Below are 27,814 nucleotides of genomic sequence, written 5' to 3'. Positions count from 1 at the left end.
TTGTTTTTTTAAAGTGTTTTTAAATTTGTATATTAATGTTTTTAATTGTTGTAAACCACCCAGAGAGCTTCGGCTATGGGTGGTATACAAATATAATAAATAATAATAATAAGAAGCTGCTTTCATGCATCTAGCTCAGTATGTTCTACCCAGACTGGTAGCGGCTGTCCAGGGTTTCAGACATGGGTCTTTCATGACCCTACCTGGAGATGTCAAGGAGATGCCCTACCTGGAGATGTTCTGCATGCAGAGCAGGTGGTCTACCACTATGCTGCAGCCCTTTCCTAATGCCACTCTGATAGGCTATTTGACACTCTTCCTCCATTCAGCAGTACTCAGCAACAAAAATTGGTAGTCCACCTACCACCAGTTCCACAGGAACTGCTATTGTTAATGTCTCCTCAGATTTGATAGTCCTAAATCTGCAAGACCTGAATCCTGAGGTTGAACTCCTGAAGAATACTCTGAAGAGGAGGATTGGTTACTAGGCTCTGAGCATGGGAGGGATATCTCAGTCATCTAGGAGTCTTAATTAGACTACTCATCAGCCAAGGCAATCTACCCTCTGAGGAGTTCCCTGTGGAGAAGGCCAGGGCACATGCTAAGAGGTGCATGAAATGATGTATGGCGCAGAGAAATGTTTTTCTCCCTCTCTCACAAAGCTTATGCAGTGAAGCTGAATGATGGAAGATCTAGGACAAAAGAAAGTACTTCACACAGAGAGTAACTATGGAATTTGCTTGTACAAGATGTGGTAAAGACCACCAGCTGAAGCAACTTAACAAGGGGATTAGACAATTTCATGGATAATAGTCATGACAGCTGTATGTGAAGTTAGATTTTGTTTTTAGATATGCAATTTTTAATGTTTTCAGTTGACCTTTTTTAAATTATGTTGTACACTACCCTGGGCTCCAATGGGAGGAAGAGTGGTTACTACTACTACTACTACTACTACTACTACTACTACTACTACTACTACTACTACTAATACATCCAGGATCAGAGGCACTATTCCTCTGAATAACAGTCACTGGGTAGCAACAGCAAGAGAGAGCTATTGCCCACATGTCCTGGTCATGGGCTTCCCATAAACATTTGTTTTGTCAGTGAGGAACAGGATGCTGAACAATACTGGTCTGAACTAGCAGGGTTCTTATCTTCTTACAGTCCAATCAATGGTGCAAGGTTGATGCTTCAAGACACACATTTAAAGTCCTTTCCCCCCTCTCTCTTAAGGGATGGAGCTCTGGCAGTTATTTGACTGTGCTGGGTGATATAACGATCAGTTAAGCTCTGTACTCTGCCAGATCAACATCTGTCTTTCTTTGGAGCTCTGATTGGGAACTATCACAGATCCTGCATTTGTAGTCCAGACCGGTTGTCTGGAACCTGTTGCCTGCTGTTGAAGGACTCCAGCAGAAGGTCAGTAGGTGACAGAGTTAGCTAAGCAACATATGAGCTCATAGATCACAACTATAGAATAATTCTGGGCTCATGGATTTGCCTGCAGTTCCTGGCCATTATTATTATTACTATTAAAGAAGCACCCAAATTAAAGCAAGGCTATGAATGAATAGTGTGGATGGAGTACTGAATTTTCTACTATAGACAAGGTAGTACAGGAGAATTAAGTGGTACCAAGATGGGGTAGGAAAGGCATTGCTGCACACATGGATTTTGAGGAAGGGCTTCAGGGAGAAAGGGCACAGGCTTGACCACTGAAAAGGGCAAGTTATCAGTGTGGCGTAGGGATGGGTGAGAATTTTGATTCCATTTGCATTTAAAGCCGAATCTATCAAATTCACACTTTCCAAAACAATATGAGAACTGAAACACAGCCGTCCTTCAAAATTTGCACTTATTCAATATTTTGTGATGCAGTTCAAGAACAATGTTTACAAAAATGCATATGTTAGGAGAAAGTGTGTATAAAAATGAATATACAAGTGAAAATATGCCACAATGCATGATATGACAACACATGGTTTGCAAAAATGTGTGTATTAGTCAAAACTGCCTGCAGAAGACATTCACACTAAAATGATGAAGAATTTTCATGAGGATTTTTTAAACAAAAATTCACAAATTGCTGCAGAAATGTGGACAACTGAATTTAAGATTGGAAAAATGAGAAATGGAGAGAACCGAAATTGACAGATACTTCCATCCCTTTTGTGGTGAACCCCATGTTTGAGGATCTGAACATGAAACAGTGAGATAGAAGGGGTGAGCTTGTATGGAACAGAAAGGAAGAGAGGGATAATAAGCTACAATGTCAGTGAAATTTTTATTTTTGCTAAAAGATAAGGGGCGATATCCAACATCTCATGAGTGGATGTCACTGGATTCCCCCTACCACTCTTCCCCCTGCAGCTTCTCATACACTTCTCTACTCTGAAAAGAAGAGTTTAGGGTTGCAGGGGGCTGCAGGGGGGAGGAGAGGAGGAGGGACCTCTGTTTCACAAACATATGTCCATTGCAAAAGAAGGCTGATACCATTGTATATCACCCAGGGACTCAACTCTTCCAACTGAGCATAGTGAATTTGAAATGGTGTGACATACCATCTTTGATTATGACTAGTGCTCGGGTAGTTTCTATTTCACTTCAGCAAAAATCTGTAAGCTCTGTGAGAGCAGAGTTAAAATTTCTTGAAGATATCTTTTTTTTCTAGAAAAATACTGAGAGCTTTTGTTCAACCTCCACTCCCAGAAAAAAAAGAACATTGTAGATTTCTATTATTTTGGTGGTGGCACCTATTCCCCCTGCCCCATTGCACCCCTTGTGCATACACACACACACACACACACAATGCCCTGGAATGACACTAGGTCAAGGGCATTCTGGAAAATGTAAAATGGTGGCCAGGCTGCCAACACAGTTGCCACAGCAACAGCAACATAAGCAGCAAAACAAAACAAAAATGCAGGAAAAAGAAACAAGCTGTGCCACTGCAATTGGTAATGATGAGCCACTCTCTCTGGCAAAAGTCAATGAAATGGTCCGCCCCCCAAAGTTTCTCTGCTCACAATTAGGGTGGAAAATTTCAAGAAGCCATTTGTGTAGAGCAATATACATTGCCATTCTTGCTTTGCTCTCTGTACATTACTTTGGCCTAAGGAATTGGTATCTCCACAATAAATTCCTTCCTTTCTTCCCCACCCCACCAGTTGTATTATGAAACACAACTCCTGGTGTGAGTTGGAGCCATTATGTCTTGAGTTTCCTCATTCCCACTGGTGGCTGGTAGTGGCCTGGACTGAGGAAAACATAATAATTATCCAATGACGCTCAGTGATGGAAGCTTCAGGACAGGCAAAAGAAAGTACATCTTCACATAGTGCATAGTTAAACTATGGAATTTGCCCACAAGAGGTAATGATGGCCACCATCTTGGATGGCTTTAAAAAAGGATAAGACAAATCCATGAAGTATAAGGTTATCAGTGTCTAGTAGCCACAATGGCTGTGTTCTGTCTCTACTGTTAGAGACAATGGGCTTCTGAATACCAGTTGCTAGGAATCACAAATAAGGAGAGTGTTGTTGCACTGAAGTCCTGCTTGTGAGCTTCTGATAGGCATCTGGTTGGCCACAGTGAGAACAGGATGCTGGACTAGATAGTGCTTTGGCTTGATCCATCATGGTTCTTGTGTTTAAGTCTGTTTCATAATATGGCGAGGGTCTGTTGCATATGGATCTACACTGAAATTCTCCCTAGTGATGCTTTCACCATGGGGATCAGCAATGCGTACACTAGATAATCAGAATGGCTTACGAACTCTTACCCTGCAGAGCAGTGGTAACGCTAAGGTGATCATCTGTGAAAATTTGAACTTTTGACAGAGAACTGAACAACCCACTTGTTCTTGGATTTTCATTGTCGTTGGCGGTAACTTCATCCCTTAATGGGAACAGAGCAAAATATTATTTCTCCATGTTCTGTGAATAAAACTTGCCACATTGGAAATTTCACAAAACAAAGTATCATTTTTGTTGATCACTTCATGTATTTGATACATATTACATTCTCGGTACTTACATCAATGTATTTTATAGCTTTTGAGTCATTCTGAGTCCTTTCCATGTTAATTTTATGATTCTTTTAAGGCCCAATCTATTTCAGTGGAAGCTCACTGTAACACGTCTTACTGTACCATGGATTTGGATATACATGGATTTGACCATGTCCCCTGAGTAAAATACTGTATACCCTATTTTTATGTTTGTTATACCTCATTTTTTTTCATCCTTTATGTTCCTTGACCCTGGTGAGTCCTCTGCTTCTCCTGGGTGTTTCTGAGTCTTTTTTCCTCTCAGTGTTCTTTTTAAAAATCTCTTTCCTTATGTCTCGTCACCCTTTTTCTTCCTGGTGTTTTTTCCTAAAGGAAGCTTACCTCTCGAGCCTTCTCCAGGTGCTTTCATCACTGCCTGTGGAGCTTTATTTTTATTTTTGTTAACTTGTTTTTCCGTCTCTGTTACCCTTCCTGCTTCTTTCTTCCCACCCCGTTGCTTAGCTGCAGTGGTGGCGGGGTTTGTTTGTTTTTTTTGCCTCTCTAGGAACCAGTACTCAGTGCTTTAACCCTTTCTGGGCAGTTTTCATTATAGCACAGAAGCCCTAGAATATGGGTGCATTCTTTGTCCCCTGATCACACATTATCATGAGCTTTCACTGTACTATTTTTCCTTTTGTTCATTGTACTATTTTTCCTTTTGACTCCAAACACATTATTATTGTTGTTGTTGTTGTTAATATTTGGTCATTAGGGATGGGATTCATCCACCACGAATTTGCTGCCAACTCCTGCTAATCCCTACCAACATGGAGAAGGAGAAGTCAGCAGAGGAGGCCCCTCCAGGCCAAATGATACAGCAGAGGCCTTAGCAACAGCCTCCCTGAAGAGGACCAGGTTGCAGAGGAGGAACAGGAAGATGAGGCACCACCCTGCAAGGAAAGTGGCAGGTAGCAGGCTGGGATGGGCAAATATTTGCTTAATTCTGACTGGGGTGTGTGAAATTATTCACCCATTGCAGTCTGCAGCCTGTTCCTTTCTCTGCACTGTGGCACCTTGTCTTTCTGTTCCTCTTCCTCTTCCTCTTCTTTCGACTGGTCTGACCTGCTGGGGAGGCTGTTGCCAAGGCCTCATTCAGCCTGGGGATCCCTTCTCTCCTGCCTTTTCCTTTTCCATGTTGGTAGGGGAGTGGAGGGGTGGTGAATTCAAAGATCCCATCCCTATTGACGATCAAAACTATTGCATATGTTTAAGTTATCATTTCTGCACTAATGAGCATTGTGCTTGGCCCTCCCATTTGGAAACTCAAGCTAATCCCATGGAAGCCATTTGAATGCAATTCAAGATGAACTTCACCAACACAACTGAACTGCATGAAATCTAAAGTGTTCAACAAGCTTTTGCTCAGGTGTTCATTTCCAAAACCTAGCAACTGGAACAACTAACAGTTGTTGGCAAAAATGAATGAATGAATGCATGAATGAAATATTCATCTGAATCCACCCATAGATTTCTGTTCAGTATTAGAAGAATTTCCTAAATGTAGGAACAGTTCCACCTGTGGAACAATCTCCTTGGGGAGGAGAAGGACTGGGCAAGAATCTTTTGAGAAGATTGGATAGCATGGCTTAGTTCAAGGTACATGGCCAAATATTGCTTGCAGTAGTGGCCTATGTGGCGGGGTATAACCATGGAGCAGAGCTTGGAAAAGTTACTTTTTTGAACTACAACTCCCATCAGCCCTAGGCAACATGGCCACTGGATTAGGCTGATGGGAGCTGTAGTTCAAATAGTAACTTTTCCAAGCTCTGCCATGGAGGTGCAGCCCAACACCAGGATTGTGGCAGTTTACATGGATGTTTAAGGGGTAGGACAGGACAGCAGTGAGATCAGGATTGTGTAGGTGCTCCAGTGAGAGCACTGGATTGACTACACTAGTGTGTCTGCACAACCCTGACCTTGCTGCCATGCCCCATTCAAGGAGACCAGTTTTGTGGCTCCACCCAACCACATAGGCTGCTGCTGATTGCTTGACTGAATTTCTGAGACTCTGCACTACATATAAAGTAAAACACAACAATATGCAAAGTCACTCAAACAGCCTTCTTGAACACTATTTGGTGGGAAAATGGGATCAAAAATTTAACAAACAAATAAAATCATATCAATGCCAAAGTAAACATATTTAAAATCATCACTCCTTCATCTTCTAAACAAATTTCGGATGTACAGTGCGGCCAGTCAGTATAAGATTCACTAAAAACCAAGGCTACATATTCCAGCTATCTGGTTCACATGAACAATGTTAAAAGAAAGGCTTGTTTCTATGCTTCCTAAGCCCTGCAAGTCAGAACATTCTCACAAACATATGAGCAACAGGGTCTTTCATTCTCTGTTAATCGAAGTCAGAGCTGAGTCAAAGGCATTTGTTGAGTGGGAACCATGATGTGGGTCCTGGGAGATTGGTGTGGAAATGTTTGGAAATCATTGATACAGGACTAGAAGTGATGTCCAGAGCACTGTCTGGTTTCATTTTGTGGGATCAGTTTCAGTTACTGTGGCCTGAGGATGTTTCTGTCTCTCTCTCCCTCCCTCCCCCCCCCCCATGCTTATTTCTAGGGATGAAGGGGAAATTTGTTTGGTCTGCTTTTCACATCAGACTGAACCAATGCTCCTGAGTTTGCTTGGAGACTGGAACATAATTTGCTGTTGAATTATGCACCTCTTTAGACTTAGTAATGCACTTTCAAAGCCAAAAAAGTGTGCTAAATATACATATGTGTACAGAATGTGTATTTTACAGGTTAACGCACTGAAAAGCATTGAAAAGTGCATATTTTATGTTATGTTAAATATGTATTTTACACCCTAACACACATTTAAAAAATCCATTTCCCTTGCCAGGAGACAGATCCATATTGTGTCTGTGTTTAAGGGATTGTTAATCGTGCTGGGATAGAGAGACACAACAGGGATGTGTACCATCCACCCCACTGCACAACTTCCTTAACCAAGCTGATGGAGGTAGTCTCAAATGTGGTGTTGGAGAACCCCTTCATGGTTGTGTTGGGGGACTTTAGAATCCATACCAAAGCTGCCTCAAATGAGCCATTTCAGGATTCAATGTCCTCAATAATAACCATGGGCTGTCTCAGTACATCAGTGGGGTGACACATGTGGCCAGACATACCATTGGTCTTTGCCACAGATCAAATTGGCAATAGTGCACTGACTGGGGAGCACATTATGAGTCCATTATCATAGATGGATCACTTCCTGGTGAGATTTGGGGCAAATGCAGCTACTCCACTCTGCAGGGGTGGAGAACCCGTTGAGATGGTCCACCCACAGAAATGTATGGAATCATGGATTCCTGGAAGCTGTGGTGGATTTTCTGGCTGATATGGCCAGCATTTTTGTCGAGGCTTCTGTCACACTGCAGAATGGTGTGATGTATAGAACCATTGACATGATTGCTCCTGAGTGCCCTTGCTGTCACTGTGGAGCACCTGGGTCACCTTGATATTCTAGTGATGAAACAGGAAGGTCAGCAACCAGAGAGCAGGTGGCATGAATTCCAGTTTGAACCTGACCAAACATGGGGGAGGTCACATTACTATGTCACTATTTGGCAGTTGTGCCAAAGTAAGCTTATTTCTCGACCACCATTGCATCATAAGAACATATGAAGAGCCTGTTGGATCAGGCCAGTGGCCCATCTAGCATGGGATCCTGTTCTCACTAGAGTTACCAGATCTCCGGTTTTCGGCCGGAGTCTCCAGCTTCGGGGGTGTTTTCTGGCTCCTCAGCCAGACCACACACCCTGTCCCTGGATCTCCAGTTTTTGGTGTGGTGTGGCATGGCCACCCAGTAGGGCTGGCCACAGGGCAGGAGATCCCAAGCCCCCGCCATTTCCCCACTCTACTTACCTTTCTCTTTGCTGTTTTTTGCTACACGCTCGTATTGCTGCCATCAACCAAGATGGCGGCAGAGGCTTCAGCCCCTTAGGGAAACCTCGGCTGCCATCTTAATTGATGGCAAACCTGCATGCGCTGCAAAAAACAGCAGAGAGAAAGATAGGTGAAGCGGGAGAATGGTGGGCGGCTCTGAAGCTTCTGCCCTGCTATCCTGCCGTGGATTGCGGAAGGGGAGTGCAGGGGCCCCGCAGCTGGTCAGCCACTGTGAGAAGAGGATGTGCTGGACTGGATGAGCCCACGTTGGCCTGATCCAGCACTGCAGGGCTCTTCTTAGGTTCTTAACCCACCATCCTCCATGAGGACTAGAGAGCCACCCATGATCCCTGGTGCTGCTCCTTCCCCAGGACTGATAGGGCGCTGCCTGGATTAACCACCCTCTAATAGTCTCCCGCCCCCCCGTCCCAAAAAACAAAACTGAACCAAACCCTCCTCTCACACTTGGGTCAATGCATGATAGACATGATAGAAGTGTATAAAATTATGCATGGCATTGAGAAAGTGGATAGAGAAAAGTTCTTCTCCCTCTCTCATAATACTAGAACTCGTGGACATTCAAAGAAGCTGAATGTTGGAAGATTCAGGACAGACAAAAGGAAGTACTTCTTTACTCAGCGCATAGTTAAACTATGGAATTTGCTCCCACAAGATGCAGTAATGGCCACCAGCTTGGATGGCTTTAAAAGAAGATTAGACAAATTCATGGAGGACAGGGCTATCAATGGCTACTAGCTGTGATGGCTGTGCTCTGCCACCCTAGTCAGAGGCAGCATGCTTCTGAAAACCAGTTGCCAGAAGCCTCAGGAGGGGAGAGTGTTCTTGCACTCGGGTCCTGCTTGCGGGCTTCCCCCAGGCACCTGGTAGGCCACTGTGAGAACAGGATGCTGGACTAGATGGGCCACTGGCCTGATCCAGCAGGCTCTTCTTATGTTCTTATGTTCTTAATGCAGGTGGGCACCCCTTCATGCCACACCTTCTTGCAGGTTGACTTCAGTTTGGGCTCCTGCCAAAAGAGCCCCCTTTCCCCCAGTTTCCCTTCTCCCTCAAACATATCTTGAGCCACCCATGGCATCCTCTCCCCCCGCCGGAACTCCCCAGACTCCCTGGGGAAGGACTGGCTGAGTGGGTAGAGCACCTGCCTTGCATGTAGAAGGTTCCAGGTTCATCTCCAGGGGGAGCTTGGGAAGACTCCCTGCCTGAAACGCAGGAGAGCTGCTGCCAGTCAGTGTAGGCAGTACAGAGATAGATGTACTCAATGGTTTGACTTGGTGGCAGGCAGCTCCCTATGCCCCCCCCTTCATTGACTGCACCTCATACACTGAAGCTCAGGTACACGGCTCCTCCTTTTGCCTTAAGATGCCGCTGGTGATGTGCACACACCATGCACTAATTAATGCATGGGATATCTATAATTATTATAGGTTTGTAGACTCTGTGGAACAACTGCCCTGGTGTGCTTTCTGGTGCTAGACTAGCAGAGATGTGTTCCATACTTAGGTTTAGGCCTCTAGTGCTCGGAGCGCTCCAGGACAACACATTTTAAAATAAGAAGCATGTGTGGGAGAGTGAATAAACCTAGAAAATGTAAAAAGTGCAGGGATTTTTAAATGAGACTAATGCTTCCAGCATAAGGAAAATATATTTAAGAAGTTCTGTAATTAATCTATAATATATCATTTATAAAATGTAAAATTTTATAGGAGAGTTTTAGATTTTAACATCACAGGATTTAGAAAAATGTTATTGGCTTAAGCAGAGGGTAATGGGAATGTACAACGTGGTGTGTATAGTGGAAGAACTATTTCTCCTAAGGATTATCACAATTACCTAAAATAATTCCTGCAGTACTTTGATCTTCATCAAATCTGAACTTCTAGGTATTTGTGCAAGAGATTGGATTTATTATCTGGATAGGCCATATTTCATGCTCCTGTATTCCTCTGAGATGCAATGAGTGATTTAAATAATTCATTAATTTATATTATTTGGTGGAGCAAGTGTTAATGTTCATTTATTATTATTATTATTGTTGTTGTTATTATTGTTGTTGTTGTTGTTGTTATTATTATATCCCGCCCTTCCTCCCAGCAGGAGCCCAGGGCGGCAAGTAAACAGGACAGATCTGTCCTTGGGAGAACCTCTCTCTCTCTCTCTCTCTCTCTCCACACACCCCTCCCAATATCCCTAGGTGTCCATCTCTTGAAGTTTGCAAAGAATTTACTGGGTTCTTGCACAGAAGTCGAGAGAAGATGTTTTGGACAGGAAAGCCATTTTTTTGTTTGAACTGTACACTCCAAGCACTGTGGTTGATACTTAATGTATCATGCTTTATGATGTCATTAGGGCCCACCCCATGACATCACCAGGGCCCACCCCGTGACATCACTAGGGGCCGCCCCATGACATCTCAGGTTTTGGGATGCTTCCAACCTGGCAACCCTAGTTCTCACAGTGGCCAACCAGATGCCCATGGGAAGCCCACAAGCAGGAGACCTGAGTGCAACAGCACTCTCCCTCCAGCAGCTTCTGGCAACAGGTTTTCAGTGGCATACTGTATCTGACTTTAATAGCAGGCCACAGCCGTCATGGCTGGTAGCCATTGATAGCCTTATCCTCCATGAATTTGTCCAATTTTCTTTTAAAGGCATCCAAGTTGATGGCCATCATCGCCTCTTATGTGAGAGAATTCCATAGTTTAACTATGTGCTGCATTTATTTATTTATTTATTTATTTATTTTCATTTCTAGACCGCCCATAGCTAATAGCTCTCTGGGCGGTGTACAAAACGAGATTAAAATACAATATAGAATAAAATCAGTAACAAAGAGGAACACATTAAACTAAAACATTAAACATAAAACATAGAACATTAAACATTAAAATGCCTGGGAGTATAGCCAGGTCTTAACCTGGCGCCTAAAAGAAAGAACCGTAGGCGCCAGGCGTATTTCCTCCGGTAAGCTGTTCCACAATTCGGGGGCCACCACAGAAAAGGCCCTAGATCTAGTAACAGTCCTCCGGGCATCCTGGTGAGTTGGTACCCGGAGGAGGGCCTTAGATACTGAACGAAGTGAACGGGTAGGTTCATAGCGGGAGAGGCGTTCCACAAGGTATTGCGGTCCCACACCGTGTAAGGCTTTATAGGTCAACACCAGCACCTTGAATCTGGCTCGGAAACAAATAGGTAGCCAGTGCAAGCGAGCCAGGACAGGTGTTATATGCGCGGACCGATTGGTCCTCGTCAACAGCCTGGCTGCCGCATTTTGCACTAGCTGAAGTTTCCGAACAGTCTTCAAGGGCAGCCCTACGTAGAGCGCATTACAGTAATCCAATCTAGAAGTTACCAGAGTGTGGACAACAGAGGCGAGATCATCACTGTCCAGATAGGGGCGTAGTTGGGCTACTAAGCGAAGGTGGTAAAACGCATTCCGTGCCACCGAGGCCACTTGAGCCTCGAGCGACAAGGAAGGGTCAAAAAGGACCCCCAAACTACGAACCTGTTCCTTAAAGGGGAGTGTAAGGGGAGAAGTACTTTCTTTTGTCTGTTCTGAATCTTCCAACATTCAGCTTCTTTGAATGTCCGTGAGTTCTAGTGTTATGAGAGAGGGGAAAAACTTTTCTTTATCCACTTTTTCCATGCCATGCATGATTTTATACACATCTATCATGTCACCTCTGGCTTGCCTTTTTTCTAAAGAGCCCCAAATGCTACAACCAGCAGTTTTATTTTCAATACTTTTCCTAATGATCCCCAGCATGGAATTTGCCTTTTTCACAGTTGCACACTGGATTAGTATCTTCATTGAGCTATCCACTACCACCCTAAGGTCTCGTTCTTGATCAGTCACCATCAGTTCACACCCCATGAGCTTATATGTAAAACTGAGGTTTTTTGCTCCAATATGCATAACTTTATACTTGTTCACATTGAATTTCATTTGCCATTTGAGCACCCATTCACTCAGTTTGGAGACATCCTTTTGGAGCTCTTCACAATCCCTTTTTGTGTTAACAATCCTGAACAATTTAGTTTCATCAGCAAACCTGGGCATCTCACTGCTCACCCCTAACTCTAGATCATTTATGAACAAGTTCAAAAGCACAGGTGCCAATACCAATCCTGGCGTCCACAAGTAGCCAGCAGCAAAGCTTTTCCAAGTGGCAAATGGGCTTTTCTCATCTGGCCAAGAAAGCATTGTTCTGACACCTTTGGCTGCCTACTGTAAACAACAAACTTGTGAAGCTTTAGGAACAAAATTGCCCAGAGTTGGCAGAATTGGGCACCACAGCGGAAGCAAGTCCAGTAGAGATGTCTGTTCCATATGTACTGGATCGGTTTCAATTATTGTAGCCTGAGGATCAGAGCTTGGAAGATTACTTTTAAAAAGTAATAAATTACAGTTACAATTACTTGGCCCAAAAAGTAGTAATTACCGTTACAATTACAATTGCTCTGAAAGTAACTGATTACTTTACTTTTTCTCAAAAGTAATCACTACAATTACATTTCAGTTACTTTTTTAAAAAAACTCCTACAAGGTGCTGGCCTTGGCTGCTGCACATCTAAGAAGCCTAAAACAATATTAAAAATAAACACACACACACAGGGGGTAGTAGAATAAAAAATCTTATCCATAAGATTAACATAATGGCATAACAGAATCTCACATCCCCCCAAGCAATGAAGATACCCCAACTCTTGAAATCAAATTTTACACTTGAAATGCTTTTATAATATGTTTCTGTTATGTCTCAAAAGAACAAGATGCTCAAAGAGCATGTCAGACAAGGAATGTCTTTTTACAGTCATTACGTTGCCACCAGTACTGAACAGGCGTTCTACTGCGGCGCTTGAAGGCATGCCTGTGTTGTGCTGCAAAAAACACTGCAGCACACGTGGAAAGCCATGGAGTGATGACACTTCCCTGCTGGGAGACCTCAGGTACCTCACCAGTTCCTCCTCAGCAGTGTCCACTGCTGACTTCTTGCCCTGGGGCAGAAAGTTAAAGAAGTCATCTGCTAAGTCATCTCCTTCCTGGTCTTTATCTGAAGACTGATCACTGTCCTCATTAAGTACACCCATCTTTATTTCAGCTTTCAACAAGGCTTCCATTGTGTATGTAAGAAAGAGAGAGGATATGTTAACACATATATGTTAGGAAACCATCATCTGCTCTTCATTTCCTGATGCTTGTCATGTCCCCTGGTTCAGGATCCAGCCTGAGCCTGTGGATGATGACATGGAAGGTAGGAAGGTGACCAAGTCACCACACTCATGGGGCAGCACAGCAGACCCTTAAGGATTACCTGCAGCAACCCAAGGTTGTGATGAGGAGCCCCAGGAAGAAAAGGACCAGCCCCTGCCTACCACCTTAAGCCCTCTGATGCCTCCCTTGAGACAACATTTCCCTTGGAGTAATCCACCCAAAGGGCTTCCCTAATGTTCTTACTTGTTGGTATGGGTGGTGGCCTGACACGATTCCAGCCAATCTAGTTTGAAGCGAGGGTGTAGGCAGGCTGCCAGAAGAAGCCTCTTGTCCTCCCAGATAGCTGCAAACCGCTTTCTTAGGGCTTCGCGCACACCTCTCAGCAGCTGAAAACAGTATGTGTACCTCTCAGGTTTGTTTTCCAGTCCTCCTAACTTGCGGTCCAGATTGCAGAGCATTGATAGCAAATATCCCATGAACATGCCGTTCTCCCGTTGCAGGATATCTAGGGACTGGGCTAGTGGCGCCATAATCTCTGTGTATTCCTGTACCACTTCAATCTCAGCAGCTGTGATCCTGGACAAGGAGCAGCGGTCCATTATGGCATGCATTTTTAGTGGCACAGTTGACAGGAGCTCATGTAGTTGCTTCAACGCATCAAAGGTGGAATTCCACCTGGTCTTATTCGGTACCTTCAAATACACACCACATTGCGCACAGATATACTCAGCAATCTGTGCTGACTGGTTCTGCTTGGACCACAACTTGCTGCACTTTCCCATCAAGGAACGAAACTGTTTCTTGAAAGGACCAAGAAGACTACTTTTGGAGGAGTCAGAAAGCATGGCCTCTATGTCTTGTGTTGCCACAAGGTTGAGGGTGTGGCTAGCACATCTCTGGTGTGGTGGTAAAACAAAATCCTCTCCTGAGTCTGCAGCTTCTTCCTCTGCCTCAGGTCCTGTGTCCAGGATCTCACAGATAGGCACAAACTCCACCTCAGCCTCCTCCTCCTCCTGGTTATCACCATCATCGTCACTGGTGCCTGCAGCTTCCACTGGTTCTTTGGCCATGAAAACTCTGAACGCTTTTACAAAGTTGGAGCCATTGTCTGTAGTAGTGCACATAACTTTGTTGTGGATCCTGTACTGCACATGTACATCATGCAGTGCTTTTGAAAGGACATCGTATGTATGGCGCCCCTTCAGACGCTTACAAGCCAAGGCCCCGACCTCACGTTTCAGGGTAGTTGGGTTGATCCAGTGGGCTGTTACCCCAAAGTAACTCTTCTTGCCATTGGTCCAACAATCTGCAGTGGTTGCTATATATGCCACAGCACCCATTCGGTTTGCAAGAGTTTCTCTCATGTGGTGTGCTCTCTTCTCAATTCTGTCTCTCAGAGTCTTGGCACATATGATGGTGAGATCTTTGGGGAGTCCAATGCAAACCAGATTAATGAATGATGGTTTGTCCACAGTCTGAAGTGGTAATGTCTCCTCTACAATGAAATCAATGATTCTCCTGTCGAGATTGCTCTGGGTGACAGGCTCTCTGCCAGATCCCCACCGCTTCAGCATTTTGGGAGGAGGGGTGTCATGCATTGGTTCAGGAAGGCCACGTCTCCTTGCCTTTATTGCTTCTTCAATTGCTCTCAGCTTCTCAGGGTGTGCCCTCTGAGGAAGAAGAACAAAGCATGAATCCAAGAAAAAATGGAAGAGGAACTTCACAATTTAAACATAAATAGACAATGGACACTCTTTGAGGACCAGCATGACAAAGGCTTACCTCAAAATGTTTCTTCACATTGGATGAGGAGGAAACAGCTGATCTCAGAGTTTTGATCCTTGGAAGGCAGTAATTGCATCGTACAACAACATTTTTCCCACTCTGGCTCACAAATGTACAAACTTTCTCAAAGCCAAACCATGGTACTTGCTGTTCTGCAGATGTGGCTGTGGGCAACTGGCACTGCTTCATGCCCTCCTCCTCCTCATGCACAGGGCCTCCTTTCTGAACCTCACTTTCTAGTTTTGCCTCCTCAGGATCAACAAGCTGTGACTCAAGTGGCCGCACTAACTGACTGCTGCTCTCAGCAGCAAAACCTGCAACAGGCGTCTCTGTAATAAACAAGAGATAATGCTCCTATATGGGTGAACTTCAGCTGTGATGTGCCCCCATCTCTTCCCCATGCTGCAAGATGCCCCAGTCAGAGTGGAAGTAAGCATCATTTTTGCTCACTGAATAACCCTGCCTGGGCCAGTCTAACCTACTATCTCACAGGGTTGTTGTGAGAACAAAATGAGACTAGGGTTCAAATCCCCACATATCCATGAAGCTCACTGGGTGACCTTGGGCCAGTCACTGCCTCTCAGCCTCATGAAAACCCTATGCATAGGGTCACCATAAGTTGGAATCAACTTGAAGGCGGTACATATATTTTTTATTTTGAATATGATGATTATGATAATAAATATGCAGCATTTCAAATTAATTCTGTATGAGAAGCATTCCATGCCAAGCTTGGAAAACCAAGCATGAGGTATAAAATGTAGACAAAAATACTTTTGACAAAATGCCGTTTATCTTTTATATCTATATCTATAATTAGCAATACAGCTGAATGATGTATGTAAAGTATTTTTTCTTTCCCTTTTCTTTTTTATTAATATTTTAGTACTACTGCTAAAGTTCTGATGAAAGAATAAAGCATTCATTAGCCAAATTCAAATGATTAGAACACATCACATAAATTCCACTGAAGTTGGAGTTTTTGCCATAGAAAATGAAAAAAACATATAACCTATGATAGCCCAATAGACAATCAGAACTAATATAAAACCCTATTGCTTCTCATTTGCAAATCTTGCAAGATCTAAGGTAACTCTAGATCATGTGAGTTCAGGTGATGCATGTTATGTACATCTGTATAGATATTAGCAGAGATTGTCAACAGTCTATCTCTCTCTGGGACTGGGAATCTCTCTCTTTCTCACAGAATATGAGTTTGAGAGCTGGGGGACTGAGAGGAGGAGCTGCAAGGACCCTACTTCTCACCTCATCTCTGCCAAGAACAAAAAAAATCAGCCTTAAGCCATTTATTATACACCTAATGATTTTTTATTATTATTATTATTATTATTATTACTGAGACAGTTTTTGTCCCACATACAATTCAGTCTTGTGATTAAACAGGACAAAAATACAAATAAAAAGAAAGATGGAGTTCAAATAAATATACAATAAAAAGCTAGCTGGCATTTTAAAAGGCAGGAGTGCTCTGTCTGGATAAATACAGCACACAGGTATGCATAGGAACAAGGGGGAGAGTTCAAAAAGGGGGGGAAGGAAGAGAAGTAGGCCAGAGCTTGGAAAAGTTACTTTTTTGAACTACAGCTCCCATCAGCCTAATCCAGTGGCCATGTTGCCTAGGGCTGATGGGAGTTGTAGTTCAAAAAAGTAACTTTTCCAAGCTCTGAGTAGGCCGAAGTTTCAGAAGTGCCTTGTGATTGATGGGGGGGCGGCAGCAAGGCAAGGAGAGGCAGTGGGAGGGGCAGAAGGGGCCGTGGGGGGGTGTGGGGGCAAAAATGCCACGGGGGGGGCGGAAGGGGCCGCGGGGGGCACACACACACACACACACAAAAATCATCGTCACTCACCTCCACAGCTCTTCGCCATTCTGCTGCTGCCTTCTCCTCCGTTGTCCTTGCCCTGGCTTTTTCCTCCGGCGTCCATTTTTTCCTCTCAGACACTACCAGGCCCTGCCTATTCACCTCTTCCCTCGTGCCTCCTAACACAGATCACGAGGGAAGAGAGAGTCTGCGCAGAGGTCCAATCAGTGTGAGGCACATGTCTTGTGTTAACTAATCACAGCCAGGAGCTGACTTCCCCTTGTTCCCGCCCCCAAGTAACGTCCAACCTAACGTGGAAACGTTAAAGTTGCAGCTGAAAAGTAGGGAAATTACTAGTCGTTCCGTTACTTGCCAAATGTAATGGAATTACCCACTCATTTAAAATTGTAACTAATTACAAGTAACTCGTTAAAAATAACGAGTTACTTCCAAGCTCTGCTGAGGATATGGACAAGTTGCTTGAAGAAGTGTGGCTTACTACTTGCCCTCTTGCCCTCTGTCCATCTTAGAGATAGCCATAGGGGATTTCCTGGGTGGGTTCAGGAAGTGGTCAATATTTCATTGGAGAAGGGGAAGTTTCCATCTGATTTGGTGGAGATGGTGGTGCATCCCCTCCTTAAGAGGACTGCCCTAGACGCTAATGTGTGAAACAACTATCGTCCAGTGGCAAATATCTCCTTTTGGGGCAATGTGCTTGTGAGAGTGATGGCAGCCCAGTTTCAGGCATGTCTGGATGAAACTAATCCTTTGGATCCATTTCAGTCATGCTTTCAGGCCCAGTCATGGTGCTGAAACTGCCCTGGTTGATGGCATTTATTGGGAGAAAAATGGGGTGCATGTGATGCTGCTTATTCTCCTGTATTTCTTGGCAGCTTTTGATACTGTTGACCACAGTATCCATCTTGAGTGGCCCAGGAAGGTGAGGGTTGGGGGCATTGTACTTCATTGTTTCTGCTCCTACCTCCAGGGCCATTTCCAGAAAATAGTAATATGGGACCATCGTTCAGCACCAGGATTCCATTTATTTAACATCTATATGAAGCTGCTGGGAGCTGTCATCAGGAGATTTAGAGTGAGGTGTCACCCCTCCCCCCCTCTCTATATATCCTGTGTATTCTGAGTTCTTGAGTCCAGGAGATGGGAACGCAGCCTATTTTGGAGGGGGTTGCAATCCCCTAGAAGGAGCAGGTACAAAGCTTGGGGGTACTCCTGGATCTAGCATTATCACTAGAGGCTCAGGTGGTCTTGGTGGCTAGGCAAGCCTATTTCCACCTCTGGCTGGCTCACCCCTTTTGGACAGAGATGATTTGGCCACTGTACACCAATCTGGTACCTTCCAGATTGGACTACTGCAATATTTTCTATGTGAGGCTGCCTTGAAAATGACTCAGAAACTTCAGCTGGCCCAAAATGCAGTAGCTAAATAACAGGCTGGGGTTCCATTTAGAACTCACATAGCCCCTGTTTTAAAATAGTTGCATTGGTTGCCTGTTCATTTCCAGACCCACTTCAAGGTGCTCACATATTTAAAGCCCTAAATGACTTAGGCCCCAAATATCTGAAAGACTGCCTCCTTCCCTACAGACCCTCTCAGGTGTTAAGATCAGCAGAGGTGGTCTCTTGGCAGCTCAGCCACCCTCATAATTTCAGGGGGTGGCAGCCCAGGAGAGGGCATTCTCTGTGGCCAACCCCAAGTTGTGGACTTTTCAAAGAGGTGCATCTGGCACCTTCATTGTGCAGATTTACATAGATTTATAGTTAAATGTTTGAAAGACAATATTACGTGCGTGACAGCAGGTGGATCCTTCACCCAATGTCTTGATACAAAAAAGGAAATCAGTAACTGCTAGATGTGTTTACTTCAGAGGCAACTTGATGCTATTAAATCTGGATATAAGATGTGAATTGGTGCCCTCAAGTGGAGATTATTTTTCTTGCATTCATGAAAGGGTAAACTACACACCAGTAGTGTAGTGACAAATTCAGAAGTGCAGGTCCCTTCATGATAGTTACAGCCATGCCCCTCCCCCCTTTTCTGCTGTTGGGTTGGTGCCTTCTCCCACAACAATGGAAGTCCCTAGGAGCCAAAAAATGTGAAAGGAGAGAGTGTTAGCTACTGAAAAGCATCTTCTCAGTGACTCACCTTCTTTCACTCTGATTGGCTCCAATCATCAGGAAAGACAAAAAAGCATGTTAGAAGACTCTTCTCAGTAGCTAACACACTCCCCTTTCATGCTGATTGGCCTGTAGGATGCTGAAGACATAGGGACCCTGCTGGGACCCTGCTCCCAAAAAAGTAAGGGGTCTAAGACCCCCCCAAGACCCTGGATGAACTACACCTGTACTACACACTGATAGCAGGGAATACTTTAATGACAACAATGCAGTTGTTCGAGAAAGGAGGGTTTCTTGTGACCTGAACAGATTTATGGCTAATTATGGCCACGTTTATTTCTTAGAAATCAAACCAAAAATATGCCATGGAGACATTATCTGCTCCAGATGTGGGGCAAGGTGACTATGGCTTAGGGGAATAACTGAGTGGTAGAGCATCTCCTTTGCATGCAGAGGGTCCCAGCTTCAATCTAACAAGGCGATATAAGCCTTGCTCCTCACTTCCACTCCTCCCATGGATGGGTTCCAGGTTGCTCATCTGCTGTGCCCACTGGCCTGTGTGTGTTGTTGTTTAACACCAGATCTGTACGCAATAAGACCACACTCATCCATGATTTGATCATGGATGAGGGTGCTGATTTGGTGTGCATTACTGAGACCTGGGTGGGTGAACTGGGAGGAGCGGATCTGACCCAGCTTTGTCCACCTGGATACTTGGTGAAACACCAGCACAGGCTGCAGGAACAGGGGCGGGGGGAGCGGCTGCTGTAATCCATTGAACTTCCATCTCTGAAACTACTCTGTCTTGGAGTTGGCTGTGAGGGCCTGCACCTGGTGTTGGGCCAAGGAGACAGTAAACTAGGGTTGCTGCTGGTGTCCCATCCAGCCTGCTGCCCAGCAGCTTCTCTGACCGAGCTGGCAGAGGCCATCTCAGTTGTAGTTTTGGAGGAGCCCAGAACGATAGTCCTGGGTGATTTCAGTATCTATGCTGAGGCTGCCTCTAGTGTTCCAGCTCAGGCCTTCATGACGACCATGGGGCTGTCTCAAGTTGTCACTGGTCTGACACATGGGGCAGAGCACACACTCTACTTGTTGTTTGCTCCAATGGAGGAAGGGGTGGTCTGGAGATAGGGGGGTGGATGGCACCCCATTGTCATGGTCTGACCACTTCCTGGTGAAGTTTAGACGTACGGCTCCAATCCTCCCCTGTAGTTTTTAAAGTTGTTTTGTTTGAATGTGTTTTAAAGTCTGTTTCTATGATGTTAAAGTGTTTTTACTGCTTTTGTTTGCAGCCCTGGGCTCCTGCTGGGAGGAAGGGTGGGATATAAATAAAATAATAAAGAAAGAAATTGCAGCTGTCCCATGGCCTCGGCAGGCAGTCTTAGCTGGCCTCCTCTCCTTCAGCCTCAGCTCCAGCCTGCAAAATGGGGATAATTATACCAAACAGACCAAAAGGGCAGCACAAACCTGCTGGGGGGGCAGGGGAACCACACACACACACAAACCATTTTGTAAATATGTGGGGCAGGGAGGGAGAAGGGGAAGCTGAGAAAAGAACATCTCCCCCTTCCCGTGCAGGCATGATTGGAACCCAGGTCCTCTTCAAAGCCTAGATGCTGAGCTCTTAATTACACTGAGGCTCTTCAAAGTTGTCATTGATGGATCCTGAAGTAAGCTCCTCGCCAGCCCCAGCAGGCATATTACAATGAAAAGGGCTTTCCAAACCCATGAGATCCTCCTAAGGTGTTTATTGGTGTGTATGGAGGCAAGAAGAATCCTCAGTTACATTCCTTTTTTGACAGCAGTGCAGGTGAGACAGGCACAGGAGCTCTGAGGGAGCAAAATGTTGGCAACTCAAGTACACAGGAGGGAGCCAGCCCAGCTTCTCCAGTTTCTAGATTCACTTCCCCTCAGCCTTCCCCTCCTCCTGGGCTCCTTCCCCCCCTGCCTCAGCCACCGTGTCCTTTTGTGACATCACAGGCAGTCCCTTCCCACAGTAACAGCACAACCTCCCTCGGCCTGACAATGGTAAGGACACCTCAGCAGTGATGTATTCATTTATTATTAAAATATTTCTAGCCTCATGTATAGCTATGGCTTCATGTATACTGATACCAGGGAGAGGCACACCATAACACTCTGGGATTTGATCTCCCATTACCTGTTTTTGAATAAAACAAGGGACTCCACAGGAGATGAATACAAAAAACATTTTATTTAGAAATAAAAGCTGGCTTCTTTAAGCCTCTTTGTTGCTTTCACAGGTGGTCTCTTCCAAAACCTCGCCAGCTTCAGAGACATCCCTGGAAGGAAAAAATGAGGGTGATGGCAACTATCCAACAGCCTCACCCAAGCACCTCCACCAGCATCTGCCTGGCAACTTCATCCTCTAGCTTCCACCTGCCCACATTCACTGGTGTCATTTACTCATGGTATATCCACCGGTTTGTCACATTCACACACTTACACCCACCCAACCCCTTTACCGCATCCGAAACTCCACTCACACACACACACACGGCCAGCCAACATCCACAAAGAACGCCAGCGGCAACATCCGCCCCTTTCTCACCCCCCCATCCATTCACATTCGTTCCCTGGCTTCAACCCACAAATATCCACCTTCAACCAGCTTCCTCCACAAATATTCGCCTGCTTCAGCCTTGCGGCATCCGCCAGCTTCCGAATGCGAAATCCACCGGCTTCCACACACACTGCCAGCTTCTACCAGGTCCATCACTAGACATCAGCCAGCTTCAGATGTGAGTATCAGCCACCTTAAGCCGCGATCGCTCTCAGCAAGTAAACTTGCCTCATTATCGCTTCATGATGGCATCCCATAGCCAGATGATCACCTCCTTGCATTCGCCAATTCGCCTCCTCCAAGGGAAAGAAGACCAGGCCATGCTGGTCCACTGGCTTTCCACTTGGCCCACCTTTATACCACTCAGCTTTTGTGATGTCACAGGCAGTCCACAGCCCATGGCAACAGCTGGGGAGGCCTCATCATCATCATCATCTCTTCACACACCTCACAATTGTGGGTGTAACTCAGCTATGATTTATTTGATTGCTCTTTTAATATTAAAAAGTTTTATAGCCCACCCTTCATCTGTACTCATACTGTGCTGGGGAAGATTGTTTAGCCCAAGGATGGCCTTCCCTTGCGGGCAACGTTCCTCTGTTGATATACAAAGCCCTGAACAGCTTGGATCCAGCATGATTTATGGACTGCCTGAGCCCTTCTATCCCATCTCCATCGTTGCGTTCCTCCGGAGGAGCGCTGTTAGTTGTCCTTCAGGTTACAGAGGCCCAACTGGCCTCCATTAGAAGCTGGACGTTTAGTGGTGCCGGTCCCATTCTGTAGACCCACAGGGCCTTGGTTTTCCAAGGATTCAGCTTATTAGCCCTCATCCAGCCCACTACTCTGGGCGGGGGCACATCTTTCTTCATGGTGAAGGAAGGCGATCTCCCTAGAGAGTGCCCTGGAGTGCAAAGGAAGCAACTTTGGTCAAGAAATTCTGGCTCATGTTTTAAGCAGGTCTTGGTGTCTTTCTTAAGGGCAGAAGTGTCTCAGTCTGCCTGGCTTCTGGAATATGGGGAGTAGAACCATACATGTAAAGCACATGTAAAGCACGGGGCTTCCTCCAAAGAATTGTGGGAACTGTAGTTTACCCCTCACAGAGCTAGAATTTCCAGCATCCTTAACAAACTACAGTTTCTAGGATTCTTTGGGAAAGTCATGGAAGGTATGTACGCTGTCCTCAGTCGAACTAAGACAGTGCACCAGCGTGAAGAAGATGCAGGATTTTGGTTCAACTTACAAGCAGCAGTCCCGAGTGACTTTCCTAGACCTCAGGTGTACCTGATAAGCTTTGAGAATGCATCGATCCCTTAAAACAACCGGAATATTATTATTATTTAATAATAACAAACTCATTCTTATGTAGCCAAAGCAGCACCAGACAAATACACAAGAGGGAGGTATCCACAGGCTTGGGAGGGGTTGCAGAAGTAGACACTTTTTTTTAAAAGGCAAAATAATTCTTGCAGTTGGGAAAAAATCCCCCAAACCTCCCAGTGATATGTCCTATAGGCATGCAATGTTGAATGAGTGTGTGGTAGGGACAGAAAACTGAGGCGGGGGTGGAATGGAGTATCCTTAAAGTGGGCATGGCTAGCTGGCTGGCTGGCGCTCTAATTGGAGCACTCCACAGTGCAACAAGTGGGACCTGCAGTTGCTGCATGAAGTGCTCCTATTTACAGTGCCAGCCAGCCATGCCCATTTCCAGGACACTTCATTTCATTCCCCCGTCCGCAGGTTTTGCCCTGTTCCCCAAGTGCACAACCTGACTGAAGGTTCCTTTCTGCCTTTGACAAACAGATGATTTCTAGGTTGGATTCTCATTGTATTCCAATAGATGACCAGAGGAGATGCGAGAAGGAAAGGCATCAGCTGGAAAATCTGGGGGAAGCTGAGTTGCACTGGATGCTTTTGGGAAGTAAGGAGCAGATGGTGTCTCACCCTCCTGACCAGGGAGAAGCCCCTGAGAGCTGGCAAGGCCATTGCCCGTGGAGAGTATAGTCCAAAAAGTATAGTCCAAAAAATAATCCTCAAGGATGAGAGAGAAAAAACACGCAAGGACATTTTTACCTGGGAGCATGAGCTTATGTTGCAAGAGGCAACCCACGCCAGAGAGAAGCTTTAGGAAGCAGTCCATATTCGTGGTGCACAAGAGGATTCACACTGGGGAGAAGCCATACAAGTGCTCATCTTGTGAAAGAACCTTTGGCCGTGGAGCGCACCTCATCCAGCACGAGAGGCCTGGCCTCCAAGAGGTCTTCTGCATCTTTAAAAGTTGTGCAGGGGGAAGGGAGAATTCCACCTTGTGGTTTTTCCCATTACAGTGTTGCAAGAACACCTGCACTTGGCTGACTTTCTTTTCTCCTAAAGATACAGGATCAGTCTCAGGCCTTGAACCTGGCAACCCTAGTCAGTAGTGGTAGTTGCCTGGGTGAGTGGGGGTGGTTTAGGCACTTGCTTCTCTGTGTGTGTATATTTGGCAGTCCCTGTATATGTGTTTGGAAGTGTCTGGTGTGTGTGTTTGGGGGTGCCTGGAATGTGTGTGCATTTGTGTATGTCTGGAAGTTCCTGGGGTGGGTGGGAGGCAATGCGTGTACATTTGGAAGTCTCTCTCTCTCTCTCTCTCTCTCTCTCTCTCTCTCTCTCTCTCTCTCGGGGGTTTGGCATGCATAGTGCACAGGGGCAAAACCCCTAGTACAAAATAAATATACAATAAATAATGTCACATCCATGCCATACATTTAAAGCATTCCTATAACACTTTAACAGTCATGGAGAATCTTTGGAAATGTAAATTTCCCCCCAGGATTCTCTAGGGGGAATAAGACTGTTAAAGTGGTTTAAGTGTGCTTTAAATTTATGGTGTGACTGTGACCTATATTTCCCACTCCACCACCACAACATGCACCCCAGTTTAGACAAAGGAGAAGAGTTAGAAGCGAATCCATTTTTTTGTGATGGTACTCACTGGTAAAGGAGTACTCTTTTTTTGCTGCCATTGGCAGCCATTTTGTGCTGGCACCAATGGCAGTTTTATCAAGATAGGAGTACTGGCTCCTCACTTTTTACCCCAAATCACTGTGCAGTTCTGTCTCTAAATGGGAGTGTTGGTTCCTCATATCTGCACCCCCCTTTACTTTCATAAACTCAAGCCCCAAGAAAATGGAAGCATCTAAGTTCCATTTTTGGTAAAAGTAGTTGTCACACAGGGCAAGGGTGGAGAGAGAGAAAAACATCTATGATTGGCCTGCAAAGGCACTTGAAACAACCATAAGGGTTTTGGATTATTTGACTGTGCTTATGTGAGACATTTAGAGCAAAAGGCCCTCTTAAACCTGGGTGATCTATTGGTTTAGGGAGTTACACATTAGTTCCAGATGTGGTTATTATTCTAGCTTAGTCCTTCAAAAAGTAACTATTGCACCATCTGTTTGGTAAAGGACAGTATCAAAGGGTGCCAAGGCGATGTTAATAATATGGGTCAAATGACTATAGATGACTCTTTCACACATAAAAACATTGAGGTCACAGCACCTCGGTACAATTCATATTTTTAACTTGTGATTCATTCAGCTGCCAGTGAAACTGTGGGAAGAATTATTGGTCTTTTTTAAAATAGTAAAAGCATGTTCTAGGTTGTTATTACCACTCAGTATAGTATGGGGTCAAATTCAACCTTGGTAGTTGATGGTAAGCGCTAGAGAGGTGTGTTTTCAAACCTGATCCAAATTTGGTTTCATTTGCAGGTAACACTAAGCATTCTACCTCCATTGTTGGGACAGCATGCCTCTGAATACCAGTTGCCGGGAATCTCAGATGGGGAGAATGCTGTAGTGCTCAGGTCCTGCTTGCAAGCTTCCCATTGGCATCTGGTTGGCCACTGTGAGGGCAGAGTGCTGGAAGAGATCGGCCTTTGGCCTGATCCAGCAGGGCTCTTCTTATGTTCTTATTAAGAGATGGTTGTCTGTAGTAAATGAGAGAACTAGCACAGATTCGATACCTTCCTCATCTCCACCTGATCGCCCCCCCTCCCCATGGCTGGGCTCCTATGACTTTAACAACACTCTGCCAGGTAAAAATTCAGCAGAATCAACTTCAAAATTCAGTGATGGGAAAGATCTTCATGTTGAATTTCTGCCAACCATTCCACAAACGTACAGAAGGTCTTGCAGGAAAAAGGGGTAGCTACCGTATGGGAAAGAGCTAGGTATATTTCTTTTATTTTACTTGAAAATATATTTGTATACCACTATTTCATTTAAAAACATCAAAGAGGTTTACAAGTTTAAAAAATTGTATAGTAAAAACCATTAAAAATACAATAAAAACAAAGGTCATCTATTGCCAGAGCTTGGAAAAGTTACTTTTTTGAAGTACAACTCCCATCAGCCCAATCCAGTGGCCATGCTGGGTGGGGCTGATGGGAGTTGTAGTTTCAAAAAGTAACTTTTCCAAGTTCTGTCTATTGCAAAAAGACATCTTCTTAATTGCCTGCATAAGACTGGTGGAACAGAAAGCTTTCAGCAGGCATTTCAAAGTTAAAATAGAAGGCTCCTGCTGAATCTGTTGGCAGAGCATTCCAGAGAAGGGTTCAGGCAGTCCCTAAGTCACCCAGGACCAAAGTTGTTCAGGGCTGTGTAAATTAATAGAAGGACCTTGAACCTGGCTCCATAGTGGATGGGCAGCGAGTGCAGATGTTTTAAGAGTGGGGTCACATGTTGTCAGCTATGTGCCCCCATCAGCAGTCTGGCCACCACATTTTGCACCAGCTGAAGCTTCCAAACAAGGGCAAAATGCGGCCCCACACAGAGCACATTGCAGTAATCCAGCCTTGAGGTTATCAATGTACGGGCTAAAGTGGTCAGGCTACTCCTGTTTAGACCAGAGAAGGAAAGATTAAGGGGAGACAGGATAGTGATCTTCAAATATCTGTAGAGCTGTCATGCAGAAGATGGAATAGACATATACTCCATTTTTCTACAGGGTAAGACTAGAACCTATGGGATGAAATTGCAGGGAAGCAGATTTTGGCTAAACGTTAGGAAAAGCTTCCTAATTGTAAGAGCTGTTTGTCAGTAGAAGCGGTAGTTTAGGAGGTGATGGACTCTCCTTCCTTTGATGGTACTTTTTAAGTAGAAGATAGATGTGCAGCTGCGAAGGATGGTGTAGGTGCAAGATGCACAGATCAAGGGGTTGAATTATATGCAGTGGCTGCTGGTGTCTCCGATGTCAATGGGGCAGTGAATCACTCCGGGTTTTAGTCTGAACTCTGAAGGAGCTCTCCAAAGTACTTTACACCTCACTGCCATTGGAGCCACCAGTCTCCACTGATTATATGACCACCATCCCTTCCAACTCAGATTCTATGGGAAACGAGATCCCACAGACTTGCATTGTTTTGAAACTCTGATCAAAGTTTGATTACAAGAGTGAGATGGTGAATGTACAAATGTATGACAGTCTATATGCAAACATATGCTTTTGACGTTTGTATGAAGATACATATCTTGAAATACATAGTTCCTAAACTCTGTGGCAGGTTGTAGTTCTACAGCTTACGATAATAATGTTCTCATTACCACATCCTGGACTTTTTATTCCCCCTACTATGGAGAAGTATTTCAATTTTCTTCTGTCAAAGGTTAGAGATTGTTAAAATCAAAAAGAACACCCAACACGAACAAAATAAGCAGAGGCACAGGGTAGTTTGTGGGAGAGCAATTCCAGCAGGGTAATTGACAATGCAATGTGTAGCCTTAAAGGCACTTTTCTAATATATATTTATGATGGCTGGCAAAAATAAAAGCCAGCCATCATAAAAATGTTCCAATGTATAGGGCTTCCCAGCAACTCCTATCTCATGTTTGCTTTTAGGCCTTGATCCTGCATGGAGTTGAGGGCAGATAGAGAATAGGTTTCACATATCAATGACATCGTTTTTCAGCAGGATCAAAGGATTGGGTTGCAAAAAAAAGAAAAAAGAATGATGCCTGTTTTAATACTGAAGCCAAAATGACCGGTCCTTAAGAAAATCAACAGCATTTACATTTAGTTGCATGTTAATATGGTTTGCAATTTGTTCATTTTCAAAGAGTATTTTAACAGCTAGAGATCTGAAAACAGGACTTGACCTCCTGGAATGATCATGAAAAGTCCGTAAAAAGAGCCCTGCTGAATCAGATCAAAGGCCTGTCTAGTTCAATGTCCCTCTTCCTGCACTGGCCAACCAGATGACTCTGGAAAGTCTACAAAGCAGGACATGAAGGAAACAGCCATCACCCACTGTTGTTTCCC

The 27,814-nt window shown here is 44.7% G+C and overlaps 1 long non-coding RNA gene across 2 annotated transcripts; it reads left to right on the top strand.

The window, feature by feature from the left end:
- The first annotated feature begins 1,310 nt into the window (after positions 1-1,310).
- Positions 1,311-27,551, top strand: LOC133375674 (uncharacterized). 2 transcript variants are annotated; one of them, XR_009760297.1, is made up of 3 exons: positions 1,311-1,425; positions 21,201-21,698; positions 23,358-27,551. It is a non-coding gene; the product is annotated as an uncharacterized LOC133375674 (long non-coding RNA). The 2 variants fall into 2 exon arrangements; XR_009760298.1 differs by having other exon boundaries at positions 23,321-27,551.
- Positions 27,552-27,814: the final 263 nt, after the last annotated feature.

The sequence above is a fragment of the Rhineura floridana genome, chromosome 1, assembly GCF_030035675.1.
Source record: "Rhineura floridana isolate rRhiFlo1 chromosome 1, rRhiFlo1.hap2, whole genome shotgun sequence".
NCBI classification, from domain to species: domain Eukaryota; kingdom Metazoa; phylum Chordata; class Lepidosauria; order Squamata; family Rhineuridae; genus Rhineura; species Rhineura floridana.
This window is presented reverse-complemented; position numbering and strand designations above follow the sequence as displayed.